The sequence below is a fragment of the Thamnophis sirtalis genome, unplaced genomic scaffold (assembly GCF_051295495.1).
Source record: "Thamnophis sirtalis isolate CommonGarterSnake01/CBP01778 unplaced genomic scaffold, rThaSir2_p1.2 scaffold_15, whole genome shotgun sequence".
Taxonomy (NCBI): domain Eukaryota; kingdom Metazoa; phylum Chordata; class Lepidosauria; order Squamata; family Natricidae; genus Thamnophis; species Thamnophis sirtalis.
Genome location: NW_028261395.1, coordinates 40,229,310 through 40,249,727, shown reverse-complemented (window position 1 = coordinate 40,249,727; position 20,418 = coordinate 40,229,310).

Below are 20,418 nucleotides of genomic sequence, written 5' to 3'. Positions count from 1 at the left end.
GACTCTAGAAAGAGTGCAGAGAAGAGCAACTAAAATGATTAGGGGACTGGAGGCTAAAACATATGAAGAACAGTTGCAGGAATTGAATGTCTAGTTCAATAGAAAGAAGGACTAGGGGAGACATGATAGCAGTCTTCCAATATCTCAGGGGCTGCCCCAAAGAAGAGGGAGTCAAGCTATTCTTCAAGGCACCTGAGGGCAGAACAATGGGTGGAAACTAATCAAGGAGAGAAGCAATTTAGAACTAAGGAGAAATTTCCTGACAGTGAGAACAATTAATTAGTGGAAAAATTTGCCCTCCAGAAGTTGTGAATGCTCCAACACTGGAGGCTTTCAACCAGATGCTGGACAACCATTTGTCTGAAGTGGTCTGAGGTTTCCTGCCTAGGCAGGGGGTTGGACTAGAAGACCTCCAAGGTCCCTTCCAACTCTGTTATTCTGAAAGCCTCCAGTGAAGGAGCACCCACAACCTCTGGAGTCAAGTCGTTCCACTGGTTAATTGTTCTAACTGTCAAGTAAGCTTCTCACGGGCCAAGAAATTTTGCAGATTCTGGCTTGGTCTTGCTTTACCCAGTACAGGTGGCCCTCAACTTAAAAAACAGCTTGCTAGTGTTAGTGTGATTCAAAATCACACTGAACAAAGTGGCTTGCGGCCGATTTTCCCACTTACGCCTGTTGTGGCGTCCCCATGGCCACGTGATCAAAATTCGGATACTTGGCAAGTGACTCATATTTATGATGGTGGTAGCGTCCCGGGGGGGTCATGTGATCCCCTTTTGCGACCTTCTGGCAAGCAAAGTCAAGGGGGAAACCAGATTCACTGAACGGCCGTGTGACTCACTTAAAAAAAACTGCAGAGATTCATTTTAACGACAATGGCAAGAATGGTTGTAAAACGGGACAAAACACAGCTGACTACTGTCTTGCTCAGCAGCAGAAACTTTGGGCTCAGCTGTGGTGGTAGGCGGAGGATTACCTGTAAATCTCCAGCCCATAATATTTTGGTAAAACGGGGCAGCCCTTCTCTGCGGTGCCTTAATTCCCAGTTGGTTTTCGTGCGAATAACCTTTTGCTCCGAAATGACTTCCTTGTGAATTTCATTCCTCGACGCCCCGCGTCCTCCTCTTGTTTTATTGTTTGCCTTCCCGAAACACGCGGCTGCAGTGGCTGAGACGAAGGGAGAAGATTACGGAGGCTCAATATCCTACTTTGCCATTCATTCACAACAAACAAAGAACAATGATTGATGATTAAAAATGCATTCTCTGGCCTTGTTTTCCTTTGTTTTACCATTATGGAGATATTATAAATATGGAATACTAATCAAGGCAGACCTGTCGAGACCTCATGCCATTTGAGGGCTCTGAGAAGCTGTAAAGTTTTTGTTTCAAGTCTTTTCAAAAACGCATGAATGGGATGTTAATGCCAGATTTGGACTGGCGCTGCTTCCTATCTACTGGGGAAGCCTTAAAGGGCTCAGCGGGAGCAGCTTTCTAAGTGTGATCCTCAAGAGAGTCCAAACACCCCATATATTCTGCTGCAGATCAAGTCTGGCATGCAACAGAACATGTAGGAATACCCCCTTTTCAAACAGGTTCACCCTTAATTTTCTGAAGCTGTGCTAAATCCTAATACAATTTGCTTGTCTGTGACTTGGTTATTATGCAAGTGCAGCTACTCTGATCTGTAATTTGTAAATCGTAGTTTATAGAATAGAATAGAATAGAATAGAATAGAATAGAACAGAACAGAACAGAACAGAACAGAATAACAGAGTTGGAAGGGACCTTGAAAGTCTTCTAGTTCAACCCCCTGCTTAGGCAGGAAACCCTACACCACTTCAGACAAAAGGTTATTCAACATCTTCTTAAAAACTTCCCGTATTGGAGCATTCACAACTTCTGGAGACAAGTTGTTCCACTGATTAATTCTTCTAACTCAGGAATTTTCTCCTTAACTCTAAGTTGCTTCTCTCCTTGATTAGTTTCCACCCGTTGTTTTTTCTCCTGCCTTCAGGTGCTTTGGAGAATAGCTTGACTCCCTCTTCTTTGGGGCAGCCCCTGAGATATTGGAAGACTGCTATCATGTTTCCCCTACTCCTTCTTTTCATCAGAACTAGACATACCCAGTTCCTGCAACCGTTCTTCATATATGTTTTAGCCTCCAATCCCCTAATCATCTTTGTTGCTCTTCTCTGCACTCTTTCTAGAGTCTCTACATCTATTTTTTTACATCGTAGCGACCAAAACTGAATGCAGGATTCCAAGTGTGGCCTTACCAAGGCCTTATAAAGTGGTATTAACACTTCACGTGATCGTGATTGTATCCCTCTGTTTATGCAGCCTTATGGTTTTAAGAAGTTGTGTAAATGAAGCCAACTTGATTGATTTAATAAACCATGGTTAAGGACATCAAGGCTTAGCATATTACATTTTCTTAGCAGTGATGTTTCTCTGTTTGTAGAATATTTTCTGAAGGCGACCCAACTTTTGTTAACATTTTGCCTCTGTTGTTGTTTTTGAACGCATTTTCTTTCCATTGTTGCTAACATGTCCTTTATTTATTAACATTATGTTCAGCTTTGATTTTTATTTCTGTAAATTTCCCTCAAAGCTTAAATGAACAGCAGTATGTAAATCTTGCAAGCAAACAAAATGATAAAATCCTCACAGACTAGGAGACAGTGTACCACTTCCAAATATAGGCAGGATAGCACAAAAATCTTCTAGGAAAAAATGTCCAAGAACAAAAAAACAAGTAGCCACAATTAGAAAAATAAGAGAACAATGAGATTTTTTACTTTTTGTTTTTTTGACCATGCAGGAACATCCACTTCCTTGGATTTTTTTTTCATTGTTGTTGTTAAGTTTAATTTATCCATCAGCTCCATTTCACAAGTTCAGTTCATCTCCCCTTTTGATGAAATTTTGTTTCATCTGTTAATTCATGTTTACAATTTACTTTTCTTAAACTTCAAGTCACAATCATCGGTACACTGTGGTCATGACCAGGCAGGCTCATAGATATTGGGCAAATTGTTAGCTTTCATTTGTTAAGGCATTTAGGTAAAAATGCCTTTTCTTCTTTCCAACACCCCCTCCCCCCCAAAAAAAAACATTAGAAGAAAATATAAGGGGCTCTGGACTTTGTCCATCAGCAAGATAATGTTCTGAAAAACTGAACAGAATGGGACCAAATTTGGTATCGTGGGGGAAACCAGCAGAAGGAAGATCAAATTTAAAAATAGGACAGATCTGACCCTGTTCTACCGAAAGAAAACTCCATCAATGCATCCCCTTATTTTTTTTTCCCCTTCTGGCCACATGATGCAGATCAGAGTATATGCAGCCTATCTTTTGTGCACACCTACACCTACACACAAACTCCTAAATTGTTATCCACGGGAAATATACAAAGGCCTCCCAGGATCTTTCCAATCGGGAGTGAAAGAATTCCAGGAGCCATGTTCTGTAACCTTCTCTAATCAGTGGGTAAAAAGATATAACAGATTAACAGAGTTGGAAGGGACCTTATAGGTCATCTAGTCCAACCCCCCAACTCAAGCAGGAGACCCTACACTATTTCTGACAAATGGCAGTCCAGTCTCTTCTTGAAAGCCTCAAGTGATGAAGCTCCCACAACTTCCGAAGGCAACTTCTGTTCCACGGGTTGATTGTTCTCACTGTCAGAAAGTTCCTCCTTATATCCAGGTTGAATCTCTCCTTGGTCAGTTTCCATCCATCCATTGTTCCTTCTCTGGCCTTCAGGTGCTTTGGAAAATAGCTTGCCCTCCCTCTCTGTGTAGCAGCCCCTGAAACATTGGAAAACTGCTCTCCAGTCTCCCTTGGTCCTTCTCTTCACTAGACTAGCCATGCCCAGTTCCTGCAACCGTTCATCGTATGTTTTAGCCCGCAGTCTCCTAATCATCTTTGTTGCTCTTCTCTGCACTCTTTCTAGAGTCTCAACATCTTTTTTATAGTGCGGTGACCAAAACTGGATGCAGTACTCTAGGTGTGGCCTTACTAGGGCTTTACAGAGTGGTATTAGTACCTCCTTGATCTTGATTGTATCCCTCTGTTAATGCAACTGAGGATTGCGTTGGCTTTTTTCGCTGCCGCCGCCGCACACTACTGACTCATATTTAGCTGGTTCTGCACTAAGACTCCAAGATCTCTCTCATAGTCACTGCTATTAATCCTGGTTTCACCCACTTTATATGTGTACTTTTGGTATTTTTTACCTAAGTGTAGAACTTTACTGTTGTCTCCATTGAATTTCATTTTGTTAGACAGAGCCCAGTGTTCAAGAGTTCTTCAAGGGTGTTAGCTATTCCTGCCCGTGACCCGACAAATGCGCGAACGTCAAAAGCGCAACGACAAAACCGTGGCGCTAAAACCGCGATGTCAAAAGCGCGCAGACAACAGCGCGCCGACAGAAGCGCGATTTAAGTTAAGTTAAGGTTTAGGGTTAGGTTTAGGGTTTGGTTTAGGGTTAGGGTTACAGTGCACTTCTGTCGGCGCGCTGTTGTCGGCGTGATTCAGCGCTCATTCGTCGGCGCGGTTTTGTCACCGCGGTTTAGTCAGGCGTGCTTTTGTCGTTCGCGCATTTGTGGTGGAACCATTCCTGCCAGCTTAGTATCATCTGCAAATTTTGGTAAGTTGCAGTTGTGCACTTGCACATCTAGTTTAATGAAAAGAAGGATTAGGAGTTATATATTAGCAGCCTTCCAATATTTTAGGGGCTGCCACAAAGAAGTGAGGGCCAGCCTATTCTCCGAAGCACCTGAAGGCAGGACAAGAAGCAGTGGCCGGTGGAAGGGCACATGCGCATGTGCAGTGAAGCTGAGCTGGGACGATGGCTCTCGCATGGCATAGGTTTGCTATCACGGCCCTTTCTCTCTTCAAACCTTTTCAAGTCAAAACTACTATCGGAAATATAGAGGGGAAATCCAGAATAATTGTTCAGGCAAGGTGGGAAGGGAAAACAGAATTCATTCCATTTGAAGTCAGCCGTATGACTTCACAGAGTCGTAGCCCTCTGTGTTCGTGTTTCGTGATGGGAAGCAAAGTAAATAATTTTTAAAAAGCAGAAAGGGAGAGCAATGCTGGAAATTGGTTGACGGGGAAAGCAGGTGCATGGAAGCAGATCGGGCTACGCCAGAATGGACTGGGGTTGGAATTCCGCTCTCTTGCAAAGCCCACATTTTCCCCCAACCACGAGCTGAAGTTACTATAAACATGGCCTTCTAAAGTCATCAAAGAAGTTCAGCACTTCACGCAGGACGGATCAGTTTACACTATCTAATTTTTCTTTGTGACTTAATACATTTGAGATATCACTTCCTACCCTGAGACCTGAGAAATCTATTTATCCACCCAGTCAAGCTCACCGCTCGCCAAATGCTGCCCCCCCTCCCCATTCGCCTTATATTTAATATTGGAAATTTACTCAGTTGCTCTTTATTTAGAATACGTATGTACACACAATCACCAAAAAAAACCACAAATACACACGCACACACCCACACGCGCGCGCGCACACACACACACTTAGAATAACAGAATTGGAAGGGACCTTGAAGGTCTTCTAATCCAACCCCCCCATTAGGTAGGAAATCCTACACCACATTAGACAAATGGTTATCCAACGGCTTCTTAAAAGCTTCCAGTGCTGGAGCATTCACAACTTCTGGAGGCAAGTTGTTCCACTGGTTAATTGTTCTAACAGGAAATTTATCCTCAGTTCTAAGTTGCTTCTCTCCTTGATTCGTTTCCATCCATTGCTTCTTGTCCTGCCTTCAGATGCCTTGGAGAATAGCTTGACTCCCTCTTCTTTGGGGCAACCCCTGAGATATTGGAAGGCTGCTATTATGTCTCCCCTAGTCCTTCTTTTCATTCAACTAGACTTACCCAGTTCCTGCAACTGTTCTTTGTATATTTTAGCCTCCAGTCCCCTAATCCTCTTTGTTGCTCTTCTCTGCACTCATTCCAGAGTCTCCACATCTTTTATTACATCGTGGCGACCAAAACTGGATGGAGTATTCCAAGTGTGGAATTTAAAGCATACTAGCTTTCACAATTCTTACATGTCCGTGAAGAGTAGCTTAAAATAACACCTTCGTGGATATCGCGACCAAGTGATCGGCAGCAATTATTCTTGCTTTACAGAAATTACTTTTTAACTCGGTAGGCTTTTCCTTGTGAAACATGCAGTTACGATCCAGTTAAGGTTTTTTTTTTGAAGAGACGCTCAATCATTTCTGGAAGTCTCCTCTTCCTTTCGCTTCCTCCTCCACTCCAATTTCATTTAGCGCCTATCCTGTTTCCCCCCACCCCACCTTCAGAAAATAATTTCTCTGCTTTCTGTCAATCTCCATTGGAAGCTACATTGCAAAATGGCCTCCCCGATTGCATTACGTGGGGAAATAAAGGCTGACTCAACCATGGCTGAAGCAATCCACCTGCGAAATCATCCTTTGAGAATGTATTGTTCTCCCATTCGATTCTCTACCACTCCATCTGAGCGCCATATCACCCTATGACTGTGATGGCAAACCCAAGGCCCTCATGCCAGAGGTGGCATGCAGAGCCCTCTCTGTGGCACGCGTGCCATCACCAGCTGCTCTTCTGATTTCCATCACGCACATGCGCACTGGCAAGCTGGTTTTCACAGGCACCGGAGCGCCAGAAAATGGCCCCAAAAAATTGCCCAAACCCATGCTGTTTTGGGACATTTTCAGGCCTTTTGGGGGGGGGGGCATGCAGGCTCTGGCCAGCTGGTTTTCAGCATACAGGTGCTGGAAACCTGAAGGCCAGCTGGCTGGTGTGCACATAAAGCCTATGGAGCCTGGGGAGGGTGAAAAAAAATGCAAAAAATGGGGGAGAGCGTGTGTCATGCTTGCATGCGCGCTGGAAGGGGACCGCACATTGCATTATGGATGCGGCACGCCCACGCACGATCCCCCTGCGCTTCCCCACTTATGGCACGCGAGCCAAAAAAGCTTTGCCATCGCTGCCCTAAGGCATGTAAGATAGAGCAGGGGTCGCCAACCTTTCACACTTCAGGGACCACTAAATTCATACGTTTAAATCCCGCGGACCACTAATATGATCTGCCTAATGACCAGCTGGGTGGGCGTGGCTATGTGATCATGTGACTGGGTGGGCGGGGGCATCTCAATGTCACTCATGTCGAGGGGTGCCTCGTCAGCCTCTACTCGCCACTCCTTGCCTGCCCTCCCAGGCTCCTTAGGGCCCCAACGGGAAGCAGTTGCTGGAGCTAAGCAGCCACCAGGAGAAAGAGTTGGCAAAACAGCTCCGTTGAAATTGGATCTGACCGAGAAGGAGGCTCAGCAGAAGCACCTCACTGAGGACTAGGAGCACAGGCTTTCCAAGCAGAGGGAAGACCTGGGGGAGCGCAAGGCCAGGTGCCGGGGTCTGGAGGCTCAGTAGGCTGAGATGGTCAGCCAGTTCCAGGCCGTGATGCAGTCCCACTGGAACGAGGCCCCCCGGCTCTTCTCCACCAACGGTTCTTCCCTCCAGCCTTCGCCCAAAGACCCCCACCTGGAGGCTGAAGCAGACCCCAAGTTGGAATTTCTGCCCCCCTCCGACCTTCACAAAAAGACCTCGAAGGGGGAGACTCTCTGCAGCCACACAAGCGTTCATTGCACGTATCCTGCCCAGGGGCCGTAGTTTGAGGACCCCCTGATTTAGCGCATTATAAAAAATACAAACAATCTTTTTGCGGTCCACCAAAATTTGCTCGCGGACCACCAGTTGGTGACCGCTGAGATAGAGCACAGGCTACGCAAGGCCTTAAAGAGGGGGCGGGGAGGAAATGCACCTTGCATTGAATCTAGAAATATTCTGGCAAACGGCGCAGCTGATATAACCCCAGCCAAATATGTCTGTGTTCTGTCCGGGATCTTCGCGCAAACAAGCAGCCGCCTCCTGCCCTCTTGCTCCATAAGCAATGCATTACTGCGCTCCTGGGTGGCTCAACCTCCATTTCAAAGGGAACGCCTGGCGGGCTGTGCCTTATGGATCAGATCTGCTACACAGCTGTCCTTCGTGCCCGGCTTTCCTTCAAAGCCAGGAGGAATGCCCTGCCGGGTCATTTTCCCCCTCCTCGTTTTTTTTCAGGGTGCTCAGGAAAGGGGTTTACGACGACGGCATCACCTAAAGCTGTTGCTTTTGCTCTCTCTCTCCCTCGGTGTGTGTATGTGTGTGCAGGGAGGGGGGGGTGTCCTGGAATTTCACCCTTTCCAGGAAAAGCGGGCTGTGCGAAGGGCTCTTCTCCAGTGGAACAATGCCTTAAAAAGGACTTCAAAAAGAGGACTTATTTGTCATCTGGGAGGGCTATAAAAAGAAACACTTCTCAAGTACTCAGTGTGAATACCATTAGTTTACAGATTCGAGGGGGAAAAAGAGCAGATAACCTTGGGGAAGCCTGACCTTCAAATGAGTCCAAATTACATTTCTCTCCCCACCCACCCCCCACCCCGCTCTCGCTCGTTGTCAGTCCTCAGCTGTTTTCTGAAAAACCTCTCATAGAAAATTCAGAGTCACTTGACGATATACCGGTTAAGTTAGGGACATACACGGATCGTAGCTGTATTTGTTAAAAGGCACTTATTTTACGCACCCAGGGAGAAAACAATAAATGGAAAAGAAGCTTGCACCCTCCTGTGGCCTGGGGCAGAGGTACACCTCCTACTGGACTCTTGGTTCTCCTCGACCGATTCCCCACCCTTTAATGTGCCACCTCTGCCTCGTTTGTTTGTTTGTTTGCCCAGCCTTCGGTATTTAAATGTAGCCCTGAAAAAAGCCTGCCTTTGCAACTCCTTCGAAATTCACTCCGGAGGGTGTGGGATATAGCCACTTTTTGGTAAGCGTGAAAAGAGTGAAATCTTTTCTTTCTTCCCCCCTTCCCGAAGACAGCAAAGCTTGGTAAAAAAAGAAACCTCTGATATCCAAAATATAGCCTTGTGGTGCAACCAGAACAATCTTGAACTAAATATACTCAAAATGGTAAAAATGGTGGTGGGTTTTTAGTAGAAACCCTCCTATACTGCCTCCTCTTACAATACTAGACCACACAGTATCAACCGAAGAGTCCTTCAAGTTTCTAGGTTCTATCATATCTCAAGACTTAAAATGGGCACCTAACATCAAAAATGTCAACAAAAAAGCACAAAAAAGAATGTTCTTTCCGCACCAACTCAGGAAGCTCAAATTGCCCAAAGAGCTGCTGATTTCTGTTCTACAGAGGAATGATGGAGTCTTGTCCTCTGCACCTCCATAACTGTCTGGTTTGGCTCTGCAACCCAACAAGACAGACACGGATTTCAACAGATAATCAGAACTGCAGAAAAAACAATGGCTACCAAACCTGCCTTCCATTGAGGACCTGGACACTGCAGGAGTCAACAAGAGGGCTGTGAAAATATCTACAGACCCCTCGCATCCTGGACGTAAATTGTTTCAACTTCTACGCTCAAAATGCCGCTATAGGGCTCTGCACACCAAGACAACTAGACACAAGGACAGGTTTTCCCGCAATGCCATCACTCCGCTTAACAACTAATTCCCACAACACTGTCAAATTATCTACTAAGACTGTATTGCTATTATTCTTCTCTTCTTTCCTAGTACCCATCGCTTCCCACACGACTATAACCGTGTTGCTTGTATTTTTAAATTTTATATTGTTTTATTTGCTCCCTAGTATAATTTGATTGCTTATTAGTAACCTATGACTACCATTAAGTGTTGTATCATATGACTCTTGATGAATGTATTCTATTTTATTTTTTCTTTATGTACGCTGAGAGCCTATGCACCAAAGACAAATTCCTTGTGTGTCCAATCACACTTGGCCAATAAAAGAATCCGATTCAATTCAAAAAGTATGTGCTCTGGAAGCCATTCCTTTCAAGTGTTTCTTGCAATCCAACTACTTCAGTAGCTACCAGCTAAGTAAGAGTAAACGCAGGGATTCCATGCAAAGGGGAGAAAAGAAAAAGCACACGATATACTGCAGCTGAAGTCAGATAGCCACATCTTCTAAAAAAAAATACCGACAAGTTTCTAGATCTGATTACTGCCAAGAGAAAAAATAGAAGTTGCTTTATGCTATCTCTGTTCACCCAACATACTTAACAGGCTCAAGAAGTGGGGACAGTACTTTGCCATAGGAGCATTTAAAAAAAAAAAAGGGGGGGGGGGTCATTGATCTGTGGCTTGAAGTAACATTATCACACGTCTGTAGAAAATTGATTTTAATAAATGCGTTGGTCTTTCAGGTGCCACAAGCCCCATTTTTATTTTGGCATGTTATTTTTAACTTGCAATTTGGTAATCGGCCCTAAGAACACATTCAAGGTATATATATATTGGCTTTTGAGCACAAGCACTAAAACAAGCCCTCCCCCAAAAATAAGCCCTCCCTGAAAATATTGCAACACAGCAGCAATAGCAATAGCAATAGCAATAGCAGTAGACTTATATACCGCTTCATAGGCCTTTCAGGCCTCTCTAAGCGGTTTACAGAGAGTCAGCATATTGCCCCCAACAATCTGGTCCTCATTTTACCCACCTCGGAAGGATGGAAGGCTGAGTCAACCCTGAGCCGGTGAGATTTGAACCGCTGACCTGCTGATCTAGCAGTAGCCTGCAGTGCTGCATTTAACCACTGTGCCACCTTGGCTCAGCGACATTGCCTCCTGCACCTCAAAAATAATAAGACTCCCTGAAAATAAGGCCAAGTACCATATTTTTCAGAGTATAAGACCCACCTTTTTCCCTCAAAAAAAGGCTGAAAATCTGGGTGCGTCTTATAACTGAATACAGCATTTTTGCCTCTTGAAACCCTGTCCCCTTCACCAAAATGGCCGTGCAGAGCCTTTAGGAGGCTTTCAAAGAGCTCCTGGGGGTTGGGCAGAGCAAAAATGAGCAAAAAACAGGCCATTTTTGGCTCAATTTCTCCCCCCCCCAGCCCCCAGGAGCACTCTATAAGCCTCCTAAAGGCTATTTATGCCCTTTTTTGGAAAAAAAACAGGGTTGTTTTTGTGAAAAACGGGCCGTTTTTTGGAGGTTTGCAGAATGCAAAAACTTTTTTTTTAATTTGCCTCTTCAAAACTTTGATGCGTCTTATACTCCGGTGCATCTTATACTCCGAAAAATATAGTACTTATTTCGGGAGTCAAAAGAAAAATAAGACTCTGTCTTATTTTCAGGCAAACACGGTACTCCTGGGGAAAGCGAAAGGAACAGATTGTGCTGAAAGAACAAGATTTAGGGCGAACTGTTTCTGGACAGAACTACCTTTTGTCATGTCTGGAGGAAAATGCTGCTGTTTTTTGTGGGAATAAGCAACTGTTCGGAGTGAAAATGAAATGGCCTATCTATCCGGGTTTTAGCAGCTGGTTTTCCCACAGCAGCTGCTCAGCTCGGTATTGACATTCAGCTGAGGAAAAGCAGTCGCACAGAAGGCAAGCAGCAAGGATATGCATTCGCAAGAATCTGTGACTTCCCAAACACACACACACACACACACACACACACACACACTCATAGGAGTTGAACAGTGAAATGTTTTTACCAACCCTTGCATTTTCGGTATATTGATAAGTGCTCATGAGTAATGTACACCGAAGTGCAGACAGTTTATACATTTTCCATCTAATGTACTTAAGGGATGTCACAAATGGTTCCAAACTGTCCGTGAGAAGTCAACAATTCAAACTGGGGGGCCAGCAGTGGATTTCACATTTTGTTACCATTGGGCTTGCCGCTCTGCGCGCTCTCGCTTCCGCGCATATGCCCGGCCTAACGTGCATGCGGTTTGCTTGCGTGTGCCCCTCCCACGCATGCGCCCATCCTCAAAAGCGTGCCTAAATAGGAGGGCATGGATCCGGGCCAGATTTTGGGCGAACCAATCCGAACCGTCTGAATACCACCTCCATTCTGATGTCTTGCAATCTTGTTGGGATTGCAACTTCCAGAATTATCATCTGACAAGATCACTTGTGATCTCCTTTGACTGGAACTTTCAGTCCTTTGGTCTGAATTTTGGACTTCCTGTTCTACGCCCACTTGATTGGCTGCCGGTGTCTAGGGGCTTGTTTTAAAACGCTGATTTTGACCAACTATTTTAAAAGCCAGGTGAGGTTGTCCAAGCCCCGAACATCCCCATTAGAAAATCTGCTTTGTGGGGCCTTAATTCAGCAAACAAAATGGAACAGGTCTTGGATCTAGTTACCTGGGTGAAAGATTGCCAGGAAATCTCAGGATTAGAGGATGCTCCACATGCCAGTCTATTCTATAGTCCCAGAAGACAAAACACACTATAAGAAAGAATAGCAAGCTGCCTCTGTAACACAGTCCAGAGAACTACGTAGACATAGCACTAAAATCACCAAGAATATACGGTGTTTTCCCGAAAATAAGACAGGGTCTTATTTTCTTTTGACTCCCGAAATAAGCACTTGGCTCTTCATATTTATTTAATTCTATTAACTATTGGTACTTTTTCTGTATTTTACACAACTCCTTTTACTGCTACCGTGTTTCCCCGAAAATAAGACAGGATCTTATTTTCTTTTGACCCCCGCCCGAAATAAGCGCTTGGCCTTATTTTCGGGGAGGTCTGATTCTTTTCTGGGATGCAGGAGGCGGCAAGCGTGGTCACCTCAAGGTTGCTGCTGTGTTGCAATATTTTCAGAGAGGGCTTATTTTCAGGGGAGGGCTTATTTCAGCACATACTCAAAAGCCCCACTGGGCTTATTATCCAAGGAAGTCTTATTATCAGGGAAACATTCAAGGGAGACTCTATTCAAGGGAGACTTTGCTTTTACTAAACCTCTGTAAGAGGTGCCAGCCTGGTCCAGCTATACCAGTTTTTCAGCGGGCAGAGCTATGAAGTCAATTGTATTCCAACTGGACTCCACCTCCTGTTTACTGAGATGTTTCTATTTGCATGCCGGTGTGCAAATTTTGGCATTTACCGGGAGGGAAGGTTCAGCTTTGAGAGAACACAATCCAAAAACCAGAATAGCCGTTGCTCGTATTCTATATAACACGGCTTCACAAATTCTGGATTATACGGATACTTGGCTATTCTCATTAGAGTGAGCTAAAAGACGTTGACATGCATATATCAACATTGCTGTCCAGCGAATGAAGGCAAATATACATGTTCTGGGATGATATTGCAAGGTCCAATCTGAGTTGGTCATCTTCTGGAGAGAGAGAAGTTCCCTGAGGATGGACTCCAGCATGAGTCTGAAAGCTTGGAAGACCAAACCTCTAATCCTGATGACTGGTCCAGATTGGATCCTGAGCTACTGTCCTAGTTTCAATAAGCCTTCAATGAGCCACAGTGGCGCAGTGGTTAGAGGGCAGTACTGCAGGCTCCTTCTGCTGACTGCCGGCTGCCTGCAATTTGGCAGATCGAATCTCATCAGGCTCAAGGTTGACTCAGCCTTCCGTCCTTCAGAGGTGGGTCAAATGAGGACCCAGAATGTTGGGGCCAAGAAGCTGAATCTGTAAACTGCTTAGAGAGGCCTGTAGAGCACTGTAAAGTGATATATACTGTAAGTCTAAGTAGCAGTGCTGGGTTCCTATTGGTTCAGACAGATTCGGTCGAACCAGAAGTGGTTTGGCGGCCTGGGTCACTGGAACCACTAGCAACCTAGGTCTGCCACGGCCCCAAACTGGTTCCCCGGTCTCTTCTCCCATCGCCGGCATGTTTCTGTGCATGCACAGAACAGTTTTCACTAAACTAGATCCAGATATTTTTGCGTGCATGCAAAACGCCCTCTCAGCAAACCGGTAGTAAACTGGTTAGGAATCCACCACTGTTAAGTACTATTACTAGTGCTATATAAGTGCCATGGTGATGCTGTGGTTAGAATGCAGTATTGCAGGCTAACTCTGCCCCATTGCCAGCAGTTTGATCCTGACTGGCTCAGGGTTGACTCAGCCTTCCATCCTTCGGAGGTGGGTAAAATGGGGAGCCAGATTGTTGGGGGGCAAGAGGCTGACTCTGTCAACCACTTAGAGAGGGCTGTAAAGCGGTATATAAATCTAAGTGTTATTGCTAATGTAATATCTCCATTCCTTCTCCACTCCTGGGGGAAGGATACTGCAAAATCTTCATTCCCTCTCCACTCCACTAACCTACTTTCCAGCTCCATTCTCCTGTGCAGGGCAATAGAAGAAGACCCAGCTGATCCGCTGGGACTCGGATCAGCTGGGACTCAGGAGGCAGAGAATAGATGGGGGCGGAGCCAGCCAAAGGTGGTATTTGCCAGTTCTCCGAACTACTCAAAATTTCTGCTACCGCTTCTCCATAACTGGTCAGAACTGGCTGAATACCACCTCTGCTTACAATGGTCCACTTATTGACTGTTCAAAGTTACAAGGACAGTAAAAAAAAAAGTGACTCGGGACCGTTTTCCACACTGTGTTGCAGCAGGGCTGTTCAGTTGGAAGAATAGTGCAGCAGGCCTGGAGCCCACTGTCCTATGTATTTATTTATATAGTTTGTCAAACATGTACGAGATAACAGGCATAAATATAAACATGGACATGAACACAGGAAATGCGTATGAATAAATGGGGACAGTAGGACAGGGATGGGGGGCATGCTGGTGCGCTTATACACACCCTCCTTACAGACCTCTTCAGAATGGGGTGAGGTAGACCGTTTAAGGTTGAAGCTGTGGGGGTTAGAGAGAGTAACAACAGAGTCGGGTAGAGCAGGAGTCAGCAATCTGCGGCTCTGGAGCCGCATGTGGTTCTTTCATCCATCTGCTGTGGCTCCCTTTTGCCGGTCGGCTCCACAATTGATAGGGTTTTTGATTAGGACAGGTGGAGGACACCGCGCTAGAAGAAGACTCTGTGGTGGGAGAACTGGATTTCCAATCAGCAGAGGAAAAAGGACACCATGCTAGGAGGAGATTCTACAGCAAGGGTCAGCAATCTGTAGCTCTGGAGCCGCATGTGGCTCTTTCATCCATCTGCTGTGGCTCCCTTTTGCCAGTCGGCTCCACAATTGATAGGGCTTTTGATTAGGACAGGTGGAGGACACCGCGCTAGGAGAAGACTCTATGGTGGGAGAACTGGATTTCCAGTCAGCAGAGGAAAAAGGACACCATGCTAGGAGGAGACTCTACAGCAAGGGTCAGCAATCCATAGCTCTGGAGCCCCACGTGGCTCTTTCATCCATCTGCTGTGGCTCCCTTTGGCTGGTCGGCTCCACAATTGATAGGGCTTTCAATTAGGACAGGTAGAAGACGCTGTGCTAGAAGACTCTATGATGGGGGAACCAGACTTCCGGTCGACTCTAGAATTGAATGGAGGGCATCTGATTTGTGGCTCTTTGAGTGTTTAAGTTTGCTGACTCCTGGGGTAGTGCATTCCAGGCATTGACCACTCTGTTGCTGAAGTCATATTTCCTTCCACCTGAGTTCGTCTAATGCCACTCTTTGGCTTTTCTGGATGATTTAAACAAGGCGAATAGGTGCCTATAATAAAGTAAAGGCAGGCAGCCCGAAGGAGAAGCAGCAGGCCTCCTGCGCGCCCTCACGAGCCAGAAAAACGGTTGGAATAACGCCTCTCTGGTAGAACAGAAAGTCTAACTCTTAATGAGCAAACTGCCTGCACAGCAGTACTGACTCGAAGAAAACTGTTGGTGGGCGGGTCATTTTCATGAAGGAGAGAAGGCTAATTTTTATTTTTTTATTTTAAAAAAAAAATCTTCGAAAGGAAATGCCCTTCATTCGCATGGCAGGATTTTCTCGAGTCCCGCCGAAAGTGGCTCCGTGCCACTTTATACTTCGGAGGGTCATTAGCGAAAAATCATTAGCTATAATACGACCTCCCCCATAAATCTCACCCCCCTCCTCCTGCACCTGGAACACTTGTCCGTGCCTAATTTCCATCTCCCTAATTTTATGATTTGTCCCTCATTTGATAGAGACTTCCATTAATTGTACAGTAAGTGCTTGGAGAGGAAAAAGGCTGTAGGGCTGACCCCATCTAGGGAAGGCGCGACATGGTCTTTTCCCTCGACCCCCTCCTACCACGATAGGAAGAAAGTTCTGCTGAAATATAATAATTTCCCCTTCAAAAGGGCATCGCTCCAACTCTTAAAGGCACAGAGGCATTTTCCTGCAGGGAATGTGCAGGTTTGAAGAGAAGTGTAGGGTAGCTAAAACTTTGGGAGGAAAAGGCAGTGAAGTGGTTTGGGGCAAAAGTTGTGCTTTCTTTAGATGACCCTTAAATGTTGGCAAACTAAGGGAAAGTAACAAGGCAAGGGGAAAAACACTATTCCTTGATGTGTCTTGATTTGATAGCTATTAAAGATTATGGTGAAAGGTTCAGCCATGATTTTCTAAAACATTGTGTGAAGCTATGATTATTTTAAAAAAAACCTGTCTATTATACACTTGTTCCATAGAAAGAAAGAAAGAAGATTGCAAGGATATTAGGTGTTTTGCAGTATCCTTCCCCTGGAGTGGGGAGGGAATGGAGATTTTGTAGTATCCTTCCCCTGGAGTGGGGTGGGAATTAGGATTTTGCAATATCTTTCCCCTGAAATGTAGTGGGAATGGGTTTTTTGCAGAATCCTTCCCCTAGAGTGGAGAGGGAATGGGGATTTTGCAGTATCATTCCCCTGGAGTGGAGAGGGAATGGGGATTTTGCAGTATCCTTCCCCTGGAGTGGGGAAGGAATGGGGATTTTGCAGTATCCTTCCCTTGAAGTTGAGAGGGAATGGGAATTTTGCAGTATCCTTCCCCTGGAGTGGAGAGGGAATGTGGATTTTGCAGCATCCTTCCCCTGCCATGCCCACCAAGCCACGCCCACAGAACCAGTAGCAAAATACTTTGAATCCCATCACTGGTTGTAAGTTGAGGACTACCTGTCTAACAACAACAGCAACAAAAACCTGTTTTTTAAGTAAACAAAAAACAATTATGAGCATTATGACTGAAAGCAACTCAATGGACTTTAAAATAAAAGGAGTATTCTTAATTTGACTACACTAACCTACCTGAACTTTTAAAAAATTCAACTTTGTTGTTCTTGGGCACGTACGAGAGCTTCTCTATCGTGGCACCATTATTGTGAAGCTTTCTTCTGAGGGAAGAAAACTGTCAGACTGTCTTCCTTTTTAAGCAGTATTAGAAATATTTTTTTTTTATTTTGAAACCTGAGGGTGAGGCTCTTACATATATATGTTTGTGTGTGTGTGTGTGTGTGTGTGTGTGTGTGTGTGTGTGTGTGTGTGTAGGCTTGTAGGCACACAAGAGACAGTTTGTATTAGTATCTGTTTGGATCGTTATTTTAATTGTAAGTTGGAGAGGATAGGAAGTTGAAAGTTGGGGTTTGTAAATATACATGTATATCTTTATGAAGAGCAACAATTCGTTTTTGCAGATCCTCAGAGAGTTCATGGCCATGAGGTGCCATGTTGAACTTCCAGTGGCCAGTATGAGAGAGTGAGAGCGATAGCGTCAAATTTAACACACCTGTTCCCCCTTCACACCTGAGGCCTTGTAACACTAATGAGTCACATGACACCAGGGAGGCAAAACAGCTCCTTGGGCCCCCTTTGGACATGATCACTTAGGGGTGTGCTCACTTTCGTTGCCAGCAGTTTAGACATGAATGGCTGTGTGTTGCGTTATTTTGAGGGGACAGCACATTGACACTGTTATGCAAGCTGTATGCTCACTACTTCACATTGTAGCCAAGTGTCATTTCTTCAGTGGGGTCACATGAAAATATATATATATATATTTAAATATTTGCAAAATGTGAGGGGGTGAACTCACTTCTGTGATATACTCAGAGTTGGTATTCTGCAAGGCTCGGCCCACCCACCCAGACTTCATCACAGGCCTTCTGCGCATACGCGCACGCTCCCACTATTGAATAGTAGTGGCAGTGGCACATGGTTCCGCCCACCAACCCACCAACCCAGATGTTATCAGAGCCGAGGTGGCGCAGTGGTTAAATGCAGCACTGCAGGCTACTGCTAGATCAGCAGTTCAGCGGTTCAAATCTCACCGGCTCAGGGTTGACTCAGCCTTCCATCCTTCCGAGGTGGGTAAAATGAGGACCCAGATTGTTGGGGGCAATATGCTGACTCTCTGTAAACCGCTTAGAGAGGGCTGAAAGCCCTATGAAGCGGTATATAAGTCTACTGCTATATTGCTATTCTGTGCATGCGCGCGCGCTCCCGCTACCGAACCGATAGTGAAGAAAAGAGGATACAATTACTGGATATACTGTATATTGGGAACCAGTGCAAGCCTTTTATGCTGTATTTCACCTAGGCCAGTTCCCTTCTTCGAAGCATTTTATTTTGAAAGCAAGGCAGAAAGTCTGCCACATCTGGGACTTACGTACAAAGAGTGCAATGTTATATGAACTGGCATACGATACTGTAAAAGATATTCAGAATGCCACTATGACTGTAAAATTATAGGAATTCAAGATAAGACAGTCTTCATGCGATACAAATAAAGTAGTAATGAGACACCTTCTGTGGGGGCATCTGAGCTTATGCTGTGCATTTTAAAGATCTTACTGAATAACGGCAGCAAAAACGGTGCGATGCCCCCAAGACTTAACTTTCTTTGTGTGTGTGCGCGCTTTATAAGGTAGAGGTAAAGGTTCCCCTTGCATATATGTGCTAGTCGTTCCCGACTCTAGGGGGCGGTGCTCATCTCCGTTACAAAGCCGAAGAGCCAGCGCTGTCTGAAGACATTTCCGTGGTCATGTGGCTGGCATGACTCAACGCCCGAAGGCGCATGGAACACTGTTACCTTCCCAACAAAGGTGGTCCCTATTTTTTCAACTTGCATTTTTCACGTTCTTTCGAACTGCTAGGTTGGCAGAAGCTGGGACAAGTAATGGGAGCTCACTCCGTTATGTGGCGCTAGGGATTCGAACCGCCCAACTGCCAACTTTTCTGATCAACAAGCTCAGCGTCTTAGCCACTGAGCCACCCTTCAGCCACTGAGCCATCCTTCTCCCTTCTCCCAAGACTTAACTTTTTTGGAGGGGTGGGGTGCGCTTTATAAGATACGAACAGGTTTTGAGCATCGGGTAGCATGAGAGGCTCAAAGAAGACACTTTTCTTGGAGAAGATTAAAACACAAATACACACACACACACACACACCGTTAAAGCTGCACTGCTCTCAATTCCCGGGAGAGGCCAATCTTGCCAGGAGGCTCGATCCGTAGGTTGGACCATTAGTTCTCCGTTCTTGGAGTGATAAAAGATTCTTTCTAAGTTTCATCTGAAGCACTCATCAGAAGTGGAAATGGACAGTGATTCACAGAAACAGGACTCCGTGCCAAAAAATCAAGAGCCGGCGAATTTTGCTGACCTCGGATGTTAAGACTTTCTCCTCCTCCTCCTCTCCTCCCCCTATTCCTTGCAAGGACCTAATGTATTTGACACAGCCTGAAGATTCAAGTGCCTGAAAGACATCGAGCGTGAAGGAAATGGAAGGAGAATAGAGAGATGGAGTCATAAAGCATGGAAGAGATTGAGCAGGAAAATAGGAAAGCGATACCACGCACAGCAACATGAGGTGTGGTTTGTGATCATGATTGTTGGAATAAATATGTGGCAAGGTGGGTACAGTTCTAGCCATGTGTAAATGCTTGCAAAATCTTTCCATTTCCTAAATCCCCCCCCCCACAAAAAAAGAATCAAATACGTCCTGAGGATGTTTGATGGACACATGGCTGTCTACTTGATAGACTTCAGGATACAATAGCAAAGTGTCAGGATTGCCACACTAGAGCAGAAAAAATGGCTTCAGTCAAAACAGCATCAGGATTGACACAAAGTGGACCCTCTTCCTTTTTGCATTGGTCTTCCAAGACTATGAAACTTGATTGCTGCCTATTTCCCAAAAGCTTCAGCTGAGCTACCCAATGTGCTTCAGGTTCTCTTTTAAGGGCTGGACTGAAATCTGTCCTAGGCTGCATCAACAGAGGGATAGCAATAGCAATAGCACTTAGACTTATATACCACTTCATAGTGCTTTTACAGCCCTCTCTAAGTGTTTACAGAGTCAGCCTCTTGCCCCCCAACAATCTGGATCCTCATTTTACCCACCTTGGAAGGATGGAAGGCTGAGTCAACCTTGAGCCTGGTGAGATTTGAACTGCTGGCAGTGGGGCAGAGTTAGCCTGCAATACTGCATTCTAACAGGAAGGAAGGAAGGAAGGAAGGAAGGAAGGAAGGAAGGAAGGAAGGAAGGAAGATAGCAATACCATGTAGACTTATATACCGCTTCACAATGTTTTACAGCCCTCTCTAAAGTGGTTTACAGAGTCAGCCTCTTGCCCCCAACAATCTGGGTCCCCATTTTACCCACCATTGAAGG